This window comes from Salvia splendens, chromosome 2 (genome assembly GCF_004379255.2).
Source record: "Salvia splendens isolate huo1 chromosome 2, SspV2, whole genome shotgun sequence".
Classification (NCBI taxonomy): Eukaryota; Viridiplantae; Streptophyta; class Magnoliopsida; order Lamiales; family Lamiaceae; genus Salvia; species Salvia splendens.
Genome location: NC_056033.1, coordinates 8063887 through 8077868, shown reverse-complemented (window position 1 = coordinate 8077868; position 13982 = coordinate 8063887).

Genomic DNA, 13982 nt, shown 5'->3' with positions numbered 1-13982 from the left:
ATCGCCGACCCAAGGTTCTTGGGCGCTCGACAATTCCGACGTGTGTTTCTTGATTGTATTGGAACTTCGACGTTGAGGATCGAGATCCTTAACAACTGTTGTCTTTCATTGCGTACTCTCCATGGACGGCTTGGAGAACCTAATTCCACCCGCGGGCCTCCTCACCGGAGGCAACGCACAGTTACTGATCGGCGACCCGTCGCGCCGTGCATCAACATTCAATCGTCGCAGCGACGGTCAGCCGCGACAACAGCAGCGTGAGACCCACGCAGACGGCGATCCGCCGCAAGACGTCGCAGGGGCGACGACTCTTCCTTCCAACGGCTTCGAGATACTCCTGGCCCGATTTGATCGATTAGAAAGCAGTTTGAAGGCGACAAACAGACGTGTAGACAAGATTGAGGCACCGCGCAACTCCGAGCCGGAAATTGCCTACTTCTCGGACGATGTTGATTTGGAGGGGAATCGTTCCCCGCGTGAGGAGTGGATGGCGGACGAGGGTGTCCCCCGGACTTTCATCCATGGCAGGCACGGCCGTGGTGGGGATATGTTTTGAAATTGTTTGGTTTCGTTTTCCTTACTAAATTCATACACACTGACAAATTTATAATGTTATTAGTATTTAATTTAGTAGTGTTTGAATCAATGTAGATATGTCTAACAAATTTTAACCCGTTGGATTATTTGACATAATATATACTATATAGCTAGATATTACATGTATGAATTTGTTAAGTACTACTCCTTCCGTCAGCTATTAAATGTCTCATTTTTCTTTTTCCGTTCGTCCGCCAATAAATGCCTCATTTCACTTTTACTATATTTGGTAAGTGGGACCCTACATTCCACTAACTCATTTCACTCACATTTTATTAGAGCATTCACAATAAGAGCCTATCTCTGGAGCCAATCTCAGAGCATGTCCCCCTTTTTTCCTACCATGTCAGCAGGCTCATCTCAGAGCCTATCTCCCTGCAATGAGAGCCTATCCCAGAGCCTATCTCATTTCCACATCATCACTATTTTATTTCACTCTTTTAATTTTTGTTGATGGAATAATCAAAGACAACGTAAAATATACGACAAAAAACATATTTCATTTTAAAAACTAAATAAAGCGTAAATGTCTAAATAATATAAATAAAATTACATAATAAATTCATTCTAGTGACAAAAAAAATGTGTTGATTGGGTTGCTCTCGCCGACGTCGGAATCGGAACCAGAATCCGAAATGGGGGCGAAATTAAAAGACATTTCTAGTGACAAAAAAATGTGAAATAGAGAAGGATGTGGGTGTGAAATGAAGGAGAGTAGATTGAGGTATTTATAATAGGATAAAAAAAATACTTAAAAAAAAGGAAAATCGGCTCCGCTATCGGCCCGAGCCTCTGCAATGGAGGCCCATGCAGGGCCGATGCGTAGCCGATGGGGCAATCGGCTAAGGCCATTGATCGGCGCGGGGGCGGAGGCGGAGGCAAGGGGGAGGGAGAATCGGCCCTCCCCCCGCAATGGTGACCGGCCAGAGACGGGGGGGGGGGGGATCAATCGACCTTGGTGATCGCCCCCCATTGTGAATGCTCTTATAAACCAATACATAAAAGTAGGTCTCACATTCCACTAATTCATTCCACTCACATTTTATTATAAAACCAATATATAAAAGTAGGTCCCACATTCCACTAACTTTTCTACCCACTTACTACATAAAGTCAAACAATTTCTTAAAACCCGCGCCGGTCAAATATGGGACACTTAATCACGGACGGATGGAATATCTCCGTCCTCAAAAAATATATAAAGTTATAAATGTCACGAGTTTTAATGTAACAAGTAATGAGGGAGATGGAGGAAAAATGTGGTGGAAGTAGTATTAGTAGTTTATATGGTTCATATTTACAATGATGTGTAGGGATAATATTGATTTAAAAGTTTTCATTTTTAAAATTAGTTTTAGTGGACGGTCCAAAATGATAAAACTAGTACTCCTACTATATTTTCTGTGGATATAGATAGTACTATTTTCGTTAATTTTTTAGCATATTATTATTTATTTATATTTTTTTTTGTTATGTGTTGAATTACTACGCATTTTTATAAGCACCCAATTTGACCTATTTTTGTTCCAATTTAGTTTGCTTTCAACAAAACAAAAGAAATTTAAGGATTAATTTGGGTGCTTAAATTAAATTAGGTAAACTGAAATCATAATATTTTGTAAAAGTATCAGATATAATAAATTCATAGTTCACTTATTATCTATCACTTGTACTTAATTCAATTTACAAATGGATAATTCACTAATTTTCACTAAAAAAATTTAGTCGTGGACCAACCCAGACTCCCAATCTGAGAAAATGATAACAAATCTTTAGTGACCTACCGACCTCTCTTTTTCATATCATTAGATTTGATTAGTTAAATTAATTATTAATGGATTAGATATAGTATCATTCCATCTGGAAAAGGATATTGATGGAGTACGGACTAAACAAGCCCAACAGCAGTGACGGCCCATCAGCCCAAAGCCCAAGGAAGAGTATCAGATCGGCATTACCAAAGAGTTCGGCCCCAGCCTACAGCTCGGTAAAAGCCAACCAATCAGTTCGGCATTACCAAAGAGTTCGGCCCCAGCCTACAGCTCGGTAAAAGCCGACCAATCAAGCTCTACTCTCAGACCGGCAAAAGCTGCTCGGCAATAGTTCAGCAGTTCGGTCTCAGTATTTGACCGAACTGGGAGATAGTCAACTCATGTCAGAACCTCCACGATCTCCACTACACCCACGATCTATCTAGTGGTGTCAAGCAGTCATTAACTCATGCAGGATAGTGGGCCCATGCAGGATCGCATGACCTCCACGACATCCACAACCATCATTAGTGGTGATGCAAGCCACGATCTTAGTTCAATGTATAAATAGAACTTAGATCAGATAGATTGGGGGGACTCTCTCTCTCGCTCTCTAGAGATAAAATATCAAATAGCAAGTTTGTATTTGTAAGCTGTAGAAAACAGATCAAGCAATACAACTCTGCCCTCTTTTCTTCCCGTGGACGTAGATTTACTTCAGTAAATCGAACCACGTAAATTCTTTGTGTCGTGATCTGTATTTTCCTGCATTCACTAACATCAGAAACTCGCGGATTCATCACTGGCGCCGTCTGTGGGAAACAGAGAACCAAATTTGTGATAAAGCGAGTTTTTGATCCTCTTCTACCAAGAAAATGCATACCAGATCACATAACACCCGTGCCTCCGTCCGTGATAACCATGAGGAAGCTAATCCAGCAGCCCATAGGCCTGGAAAGCAGCCTCGTGAAAAATCTACTTCCAGTTCTCACGGAGAAGGAACAAGCCGCTCAAAAGGTCCACACACCGAGTCTTCCCAGCAGCCTGATTTGAATGAGGCTGTCAAGCTGTTCTTGGCTGAGAAGCAGGATGAGTTCTTAGCCTTCCTGCAAAAGAGCCAAGAGCCGAAGACGAAAAGGGTGGATTCTCCTTCCTCCTCCAGACATGAAAGTCACTACCGCAGTAGTGCCGTGTCTTCCGGAAAGAAGAATCCTCAACCCCGACATGTTCCTGTTCCTCCTCGGTACCGGAACCACAGGAGAACTCCATCTCCTCCGTACCGAAGAGATGTCAGTTCGTCTGAAACGAACTGCAATAAGCCAACGATTGTGAGTCAAAGCTTCTAAAGAGGATACAAGACCACAATTCAGCTTAAACAAGCAGTTCGTCTAAAACGAACTGCAATAAGCCAACGATTGTGAAGTCCAAGCTTCTAAAGAGGATACAAGACCGCAATTCAGCTTAAGAATCAAGCACTTCGTCTGAAACGAACTGCAACAAAAGTCCGATTCACGCGATAAAACTTGCCTGAATTAGGACAAGGGAAAGTCCGATCCACGCGATAAAACTCGCCGAATTAGGACAAGGGAAAGTCCGATCCAAGCGATAAAACTCGCCAAATTAGGACACAGGCTTAGTCCGGTCAAAGATGTTTATTTCATCCGACCAAAGACGAGTCCGGTCAAAGATGTTTATTTCATCAGACCAAAGACGAGTCCGGTCAAAGATGTTTATTTCATCAGACCAAAGACGAGTCCGGTCAAAGATGTTTATTTCATCCGACCAAAGACGAGTCCGGTCAAAGATGTTTATTTCATCCGACCAAAGACGAGTCCGGTCAAAGATGTTTATTTCATCAGACCAAAGACGAGTCCGGTCAAAGATGTTTATTTCATCAGACCAAAGACAAGTCCGGTCAAAGATGTTTGTTTCATCCGACCAAAGACGAGTCCGGTCAAAGATGTTTATTTCATCCGACCAAAGACGAGTCCGGTCAAAGATGTTTATTTCATCAGACCAAAGACGAGTCCGGTCAAAGATGTTTATTTCATCAGACCAAAGACGAGTCCGGTCAAAGATGTTTATTTCATCAGACCAAAGACGAGTCCGGTCAAAGATGTTTATTTCATCCGACCAAAGACGAGTCCGGTCAAAGATGCTTATTTCATTAGACCAAAGACGAGTCCGGTCAAAGATGTTTATTTCATCAGACCAAAGACGAGTCCGGTCAAAGATGTTTATTTCATCAGACCAAAGACGAGTCCGGTCAAAGATGTTTATTTCATCAGACCAAAGACAAACATCAACTTACCCCGTACCTTTTATCCAGAATGCCGAAGTGACTCGCTTCGCCGAAGTAATTCACTTCGCTTTTCGGGGGGGGTAGTGATGGAGTACGGACTAAACAAGCCCAACAGCAGTGACGGCCCATCAGCCCAAAGCCCAAGGAAGAGTATCAGATCGGCATTACCAAAGAGTTCGGCCCCAGCCTACAGCTCGGTAAAAGCCGACCAATCAAGCTCTACTCTCAGACCGGCAAAAGCTGCTCGGCAATAGTTCAGCAGTTCGGTCTCAGTATTTGACCGAACTGGGAGATAGTCAACTCATGTCAGAACCTCCACGATCTCCACTACACCCACGATCTATTTAGTGGTGTCAAGCAGTCATTAACTCATGCAGGATAGTGGGCCCATGCAGGATCGCATGACCTCCACGACATCCACAACCATCATTAGTGGTGATGCAAGCCACGATCTTAGTTCAATGTATAAATAGAACTTAGATCAGATAGATTGGGGGGACTCTCTCTCTCGCTCTCTAGAGATAAAATATCAAATAGCAAGTTTGTATTTGTAAGCTGTAGAAAACAGATCAAGCAATACAACTCTGCCCTCTTTTCTTCCCGTGGACGTAGATTTACTTCAGTAAATCGAACCACGTAAATTCTTTGTGTCGTGATCTGTATTTTCCTGCATTCACTAACATCAGAAACTCGCGGATTCATCAGATATATTAACTATAAAAAGAACCTAATTTTGAATACCTGCAATTATTGCTTTGGCAAGACAAACAAATGAAAAATATACCTAAATTACTCTCATAAACAGCAACACATATCCATGCGTGTCGATGGAAAATAAATCGGTGCTATTAAACTATTAAGGCATGAGCCTGCAAAAAAGAGTTCAGAACATAGCTCCAAAACAAAAAGGAAAATAAAGTTATAAATCCAAATATTGCAACTAAAGGCAACACCAACTGAAAAAAAAAGAAAAAAAAACACAAAACCAGGGTTTGATTTTTTATTCTACCGGGGTCCTTAAACTTAAAAACGTGATATAATATTAATTTTAGCATTTTTGTAAATTTCAGATTTTTTTTATTTTTCATCAAATATGTACTTGCTGCACGTTAGACTGTCACGTCCACAACAATTTGACAAAATAATGGAAATTGTCCGAAATTTACTTAAAAAGAAAAAAAAATATCAGTGTCACATTTTAAAGTTTGTCTGCAAAATAAATTTATAAGGATGTTTACGACATTATCTCTTGAGACGATTAGTTACTTTTTTTAGGAGAAATTTATTTATTTTATTTAAAAGGGCACCCCAATTCTGTATTTTCATTTTTTAACCACGATATTATATGTAACGATATATTAATAGAGGTGCATTATAATGATAACTTTTCTTAATTTGCTAACTTGCTTACCTCAATGTATTATATTAAAAATGTCAACACGATTACATTAAAATGTCAGCATTTATCTGTGTTGACATTTAAAAATTAATGTCTACTCAATGTATTAAAATATCAACTTAAACTTATGTTGACATTTCATTACCATCGTGTTGACATTTTTAAGTCACTGCGTTGATGAGTTAGCAAACAACTTGAGAAAAGTTAGTAACGGATCACGCATATTTCCAAGGTGTATATATTTATTAAAAAACGTGTTCTCCGCTAAATTTAAGCTCGATAGTCGAGATTGAAAAGGTTAAATTAAAGTGAGATTTTGGTGTCACATTTTTCGTCAACTGGCATGGCGTCCAGTTCTTTTAGCTACAAGGTCTATGTCAAAACACCAAGAATAAATTGATTATACATGAAAATCAAATCTGTGGGACTAAATGTTTTGTGTTGAGCAATCTCCATGTTGTAGTTTAGCTTCTTTTGCCCCTTCCCATTTCCAAAGGCCCTCTCAAACACCACTAATCTTGCTTCACTATAAAATATAAATATTTAATACTTTCACATAAAATATGGATCTTGCACAACAAGCTTCCAAAAAAAAATTATAGTCTAAACCAGCTCAAATATGTCGCACACACAAGAAACATGAAACGTTTCTTTGATGACGTCAGCTGCGGAGCCACTAACCCAATTTCTCTTTATAATTTTTAATTACAAAATCACAAAGTAATCGATACGATACTCCATTTTATTTGAATTGCTCATAAACCACCTCATCAAATAAAACTATACTCAGAAAAATAATTAGCTAGCTTATCAAAATCTCGAACTTGAAATTCAAAAGATCTAGTCTTGACATGAAAATCTGGGGAAGCTCCTGATGTCCGAAATCAGTGCATGAAGCATGCAAAGTTGTCTTCTTTTATTTTAGCAAAATGTGTCCAAAAATTGAATCATTTTGGAGTGAGTATTCAATGTGAACGCAGCCGCCAACACAAACATAGTGGAACTAGCTATCATTTCTGGTGTTAAAATGTTCCTAGGAATAGGATGATGCTTTATATACCCAAATTAATCAATAATATTGTAACTCATCATATGCGTTAAATTCTAATTAATCTCCTAAAATAAAATTTTATATGTAACCAACCACACATCTTTCAAGAATGATAAAATTTTATATGTAACCAACCACACATCTTTCAAGAATGAGTTTTAGCCGAGATTCTAATAAACAAGAGTTTAGCTATAAATTTAAGACATTGAAGTAAAGAGTACATATCTTAAAAGGGTACAGTACAGTGTAAACCAAGTCTTTTGGGGCGGTTTGTGGAACAAAAGGAATGTTGTGCTAACAACATTTTCAAACCTCTCAAGTTTCATCCACATATCAACATTAAAATAATGCCATGTTATTGGATAGGTGTGTTTAACTAAACTTGAAAGTGACTTAACAAGCTTCTAGAATCTAGCTCCACTAAGGGTGATAATGACATGTCTCCACATAAAAACAATAAGACTTATTTCGTTTGTTACATATAATTGGAATTGAATTGAAATTAGAATTTTATAAAATTGGATTTGAACAATTTGTACACAATACATATAAAATATACACACTCACACATACTTCACACAAAATACACATACTATACACACATACACACACTTCACACACCCCACACACACTATACACAAAATACACACACTGCATGCAATATACACACACTACGCACATTATACACAAAATACATTCAATGCACACAATATACACACACTGCACACACTATAAAAAAAAGCACTCCACACATTGCACACTATACACACATGTTATACACAAAATAAACACACTACATACCCTATACAAAAAATACATATACTACACACAAAATACACACACAACACAAATTTTACTCAAAATACACACACTACGCACACTATACCCAAAACACACACACTATACCCAAATTTGTGTAGTGTGTGAAATGTGTGTAGTGTGTGAAATTTGTGTAGTGCATTAAACGTGTGTAGTGTGTGAAATATGTGTAGTGCGTGAAATGTGTGTAGTGTGTGTAGTGTGTGAAATGTGTGTAGTTTGTGTAGTGTGTGAAATGTGTGTGTATAGAGTGTGTGTGAAATGTGTGTAGTGAGTATATAGTGAAGCTATCTAATTTTATGACTATTTGAAATTTCAATTTTCTACTTTTGATATGAAATTCAAATCATGGAATTGTAAAACTTGAAATTATAATTCAATTCTAATTCTTTACTACATTTTTGAGATACCAACAATGGAATTGAAATTGGAGGCTCGAATTCTATTTCCATAGCTCCAATTCCATGTTCCAAACACACCCTAATAAACTGTCTCCTTTTCCCATTTTTCCTTAGATAGCAGACAGAGGTGGCTTTGGTGATATATGACACCATCATAATCTTAATCTTATTTGATGAATCCGCGAATTATTGATGATGATGAATGCTCGTAAAAATAAATTACGACACGGAAATTTTACGTGGTTCGATTTACTGAGGTAAATCTACGTCCACGGGGAGAAATGGGGGCAGGTTTGTATTGCTTGATCTGCGAATTACAGCTTACAACACAGACTTGCTATATGATTTTTTCTCTAGAGAGATTCTAACCTCCCCATATCAGATCTAAGTTCTATTTATATATGGAACTAAGATCGTGGCTTGCATCTCCACCCTAAGTCGTGGATGTCGTGTAGGTCATGGCCTAAGATCGTGGATGTAGCGTAGGTCATGGCCTACGATCGTGGCCTGAGTTGACACCACGTGGTAGTGGGTGTGTTGGACATCCTGTATGGGTCCACTAACTCCTTGTTCGGTCGAATACTGAGACCGAACTGCTTTGGTTGCCGATCTTTGAGTAGAGCTTGATGCCGACCTGAGAGCAGAGCTTGATTGGTTGGCTTTTACCGAGCTGTAGGCTGAGGCCGAACTCTTTGGTAATGCCGAACTCATACTCCTGCTTTGGTTGCCGATCTGAGAGTAGAGCTTGATAGGTTGGCTTTTACCGAGCTGTAGGCTGAGGCCGAACTCTTTGGTAATGCCGAACTCATACTCTTCCTTGGGCTTTGGGCTGATGGGCCGTCATTGCTGTTGGGCTTGTTTAGTACGCACCCCATCACTACCCCCCCCGAAGGGCGAAGTGAATCACTTCGGAGAAGTGAGTCACTTCGGCATTCTGGATAAAGGCAAGGGGGAGGCTGATGTCAGGGGACGTGCCTTGCGCGTGACTGCATTAAATGCGACAGTAAAATCCGGCCGTTGAATCCTGAAAAGGTGGGATTCGAAACGGTGCGACGATTTTGAAATCTTCGCCGAATCTGATAAATACCTCCTTTCTTCATCATTGAAGCACTTTTGCAACTGCTTCTTCTGCACTCTCTCTTTCTTGCGAAGATTCTCTCTCCGCTTTCAAGAATTTCTTCAGACTTTCTTCACCTTCAAAAAGTAAGAAAAATGTCTTCTTCTTCTTCTTCGGAGTCGGGTAGCGTTAGGAGAGGCGGTAAGGGGTCTTCTGGCCGGAAAGAGTCCGGGGAGAAGACCGTAGAGTATTTCCATAGTATTTTGAGTAAGGATACTGTGATGTCCCTACCCAAAAAATACTTTTTTCCTGGGGGGAAGGCGGTGGTACCTGACGGTGATCATAGGGCTGACTCCCCGCCGGAGGGTTACGCCACCGTGTACGAGGCCTGCTTAGAATGCGGGCTTCGTTTCCCCCTCCCTTCTGCCTTTATAGATTTACTAGATTTTTTTCAGCTTCCTTTAGGCCAGGTGACTCCGAACTCTTGGAGGCACTTGTCGGCCTTTGCTGCCGAACTCCGTAGGTTAGGAAGGGATTTGTCTTTGAAGGCGATCCTTAAATTCTTTCAATTTAAGAGGAAGGGGTCTTGGTTTTACTTGATCCCTGTACAGCCCTTTAGGGCCTTTTGTAAAACGAAGTGGCCGAAGTGGCAAAACCGCTTCTTCTACTATGATAGGACCGCGGCTCCTAGTTTTCCCTGGAGAGGGCCGAAGTCCGTTATCCGTCATCCTCGGCCTGAACCGTTGGACGAGCTCGATGGCGAGCTCAACAAGATTCCCATAGTTAGGAAACAATACACGGAGTCTGAGCTCGTCAAGGGCGACGTCGTGTTCGACATCTCGTCTTCGGACGAAGAGGCCGAGGGTGAGGATTTCTCTTTATCTTTATGCTCTACTGCTTTAACGAAGAAAACTAACCTGGCTTTCTTGCTTTTTGGCAGTGTACATGTTGAATAAGGCTATCCGAAAGTCCTCCGAGCTTGTGGAGCCGGAGAGGCAGAGAGCCCCTCGCTCGGCGTCTGAAGCCGAGAAGAATCCGAAGAGGCAAAAAACCTCTTCTTCGGATCCGAAAGAGCCGGAGCAGTGTTCGGCTAAAGGGAAGGGGAAATTTCATGAGTCCCCAAGAGTGCCGGGGAAAGACCTGGTCATCTCCGAGGTGGTTGCAGACATCCCGGAACACGTCCCTGAGGCTTTTCAATGGCCGACGAATTTTGTGGAGGTAAGCTTTCTGACTTGGCTTCTTTTCCACATTTTTTGATGGCCATTGTGTTGAGTTTTTTCCTTGTTCATCTTCAGAGAGCCAAGCTCGTCTCCGTGGAGCTCTCCAAAGCATCCCACGACTACGAGGAGATGCAGAAGGAGTTGCATCTTGCTCGTAGTCTGGCCGAACAGGCTGAGGCCAAATTTGAGAGGGCCCGAGCTGCTAGGATCTCGGCTCAGGATGAAGCCCGGTCAGCCAAAAACCAGCTCATCATCCTGCAAGAGCAGACGAAGCACCGGGAGGCTCAGAAGGAGGCTGCCGCCGTGGCTGCCCAGGGGGAGGCTCTCCGTGTTTACACGGAGAAACTCTTTTTGAGCAGCCAGTTCTCGGCCTTTGTCGGTAGTCTGGTAAGGCTAATTACCGATAAGGGCGAGCAGGGGGCCGACGTCGTGCTGCCTCTGTACAGCCGAGAGATAGCAGCTCGGCTTCAGAATCTGCCGCTCCTTGAGGAGCTCGCTTCATCCTCGGTCCTGCTTTCTGCAGACCGAGTCCGGAGTTGTCGAGCTGATCGGGACGAGAACCTGGAGGCTATCTTTGCCTCCGTGGGACCCGTTTCACCCGCCTCGACTTACAACGGAGAGGGTGAGGCCGAGTCGCTGGAGCTGGAGGCCGAAGTCGAGCGGGCCGGGCATCCGGAGAAGGAAGCCGATCAGGAGGCGGAGGCGAGGCCGGCAGGATGCGAGGCCGAGGCTGAGGTAGCTCAGGAGAAAGAAGCTGAACCAGACCAAGGAGCCGGAGACGAAGCTGGCGGAGTATGATTTCGTCTCCCTTCTCTTAGTCTAGTTTCTTCCTTGTAAAATGGCCTTGAAGCCCTCCTAGTGTAAAAACTTTTCCTTGTGAATGAAAAATTCTCTACACTTGTCTTCGTATAGCTTTTCGTACTCGCCTTTATTCCTGTTGTATTTTACTATCTGCTCGGTACAGCTGCCGAACTAATATAGCTGCTTTGTACTCAAGGAGATGGAGATACTTCACTGGAAACGGCTGTACTCTTCGGCTTTAGACGAAGCTGAGAAAAGAGCTATAGCCGATCAGACGAAGAATGACGAGCTTCTGGCTCGTTTAGTGAAGCTGGAGGCCGATAATAAGGACTTAGAGTCCGATAAGAAGGATCTGGAGGCCGAGCTGAATACGACCATTGCTGAGAGGACTGCGTACGAGGATTACATCCGTGTGCGCGGGGGAATGACCATATCAGATGTTCAGAGTCGAGTTGACGAACTGTGGGAGGAATATCATGTACTCCGGAGGAACAATGCGCTGGAGAGCTCGGCTTGCCAACAAGTTGTGAAATCATTGCGGCGCTGGGCTTCTCGGTACGACATCATTCTTTCCCGGCGTCCCTCAATCGGGAGATTCCTTAGGCATTTCCCGCCAACAGATGCTCGCACTCCAGATCAAGCCTCTGGTTCCCTTGTTCAAAATCCTACTACCAGTCAACAACGAACTCCGGAACAGCCGGAAACGTCAAGACGAGAACGGGCTCAGGAGCAGCCGGAATCGTCAAGACAGGGACGGACTGAAATTCGCCGAGGAGTTGTGACTATGAGCGAGCAAGATCAGCGGATGCTTATTGCAGAGACTCTTCATCGCCGAGGTGTTAGGACTTCTCGGGCTCGGGGAAGAGGCGTTGGGTCGAGGATAGCATCTCGTCGACCTGCTTATTCTTCATCTGCTCGGAACAACCGAACTCGGCTTCCAGAGGATTTTGCAGATAGGTGGCTTAACTTCAGCAACCCTGGACAGTAGAATAGTCCTTTGTAATAGCGTAACGCCATTTTGTAGGGTAGCGGAGTTGTATGCCGAACAAGATTTGAAAAATGAAATTTTGTTTTCGCTTCTAACACTGTATTTACAGCTTAGCGAAAAAATTTCATCGTACTTGTCCTCGGTCTTATGAAGTAAACTTCTTTGACCGGACTTGGTCCTTGGTCTTATGAAGTAAACTTCTTTGACCGGACTTGGTCCTTGGTCTGATGAAATAAACATCTTTGACCGGACTCGTCTTTGGTCTGATGAAATAAACATCTTTGACCGGACTTGGTTTGTGTTCTAATTTGGCGATTTTTGTCGCCGGGATCGAACTTTCCCTTGTCCTAATTCGGCGAGTTTTATCGCGTGGATCGGACTTTCCCAGTTAACCGAAGTGGTCTTATGCAGTAAACCTCTTTGACTAGACATGGTCGTCCTCGGTCTTATGAGGTAAACTTCTTTGACCGAACTTGGTCGTCCTAATTCGGCGAGGTTTATCGCGTGGATCGGACTTTCCCTTATTGCAGTTCGTTTCAGACGAAGTGCTTATTTCTTAAGCCGAATTGTGGTCTTGTATCTTCCTGAGAAGCTTGGACTCACAATCGTTGGCTTAATGCAGTTCGTTTCAGACGAAGTGCTTGTTAAGCTGAATTGTGGTCTTGTATCCTCCTTGGAAGCTTGGACTCACAATCGTTGGCTTATTGCAGTTCGTTTCAGACGGACTGCTTGTTAAGCTGAATTGTGGTCTTATATCTTCCTTAGAAGCTTGGACTCACAATAGTCTTTAATAATCGATCTAAAAAGGGGATCAGTCTTTAAAGAACGATATACCTTGGTACCATTTGTAAGAGACGACAAGCACATAGAGACAAAACACAGAGAAAAAATGAAAAAGATGAAAGAAAAAAAACTTTAAACTTTTTTTTAAAAAACGACAAGTAAAAGGTGCAAGTAAGAAACAAACAAATAAAAACATATACCCCTATGACCGAACTAGACACGAGACGGACTGACCGGACTGTCTCTTACAAGTGGAACTTCTTGAGGTTGGAGATGTGCCATGTTCGGGGTACTTGTTCTCCTGACATGTGAGTCAATTTATAAGACCCTTTGCCGAGGACTTCTGACACCCGATATGGACCCTCCCATGTGGGTTCGAGTTTGCCCAGCTTTTCTGCTCGGCTTACTTCGTTGTTTCTCAAGACGAGATCTCCCACTTGAAATTGAAGCTTTTTCACCCTTTGGTTATAATACCGGGCTACTTGCTCCTTATACTTGGCTGCTTTTATGCACGCCAATTCTCTTCTTTCTTCGGCGAGATCTAGTTCTGCTCTCAGTCCGTCGTCATTCATTTCTGAGGAGAAATTTAGAGTTCGGGGACTGGGTACGCCGATCTCCACCGGAATTACGGCTTCAGTGCCGTACACCAGACTATACGGAGTTTCACCGTTGGAGGTTTTGGGTGTAGTTCGGTAGGACCATAGGACTTGAGGGAGATTTTCTACCCATTGTCCTTTGGCTTGTTCTAACCGAGCTTTTAACCCTTTCACCAGAATCCGGTTCGTTACTTCCGTTTGTCCGTTTGCTTGGGGA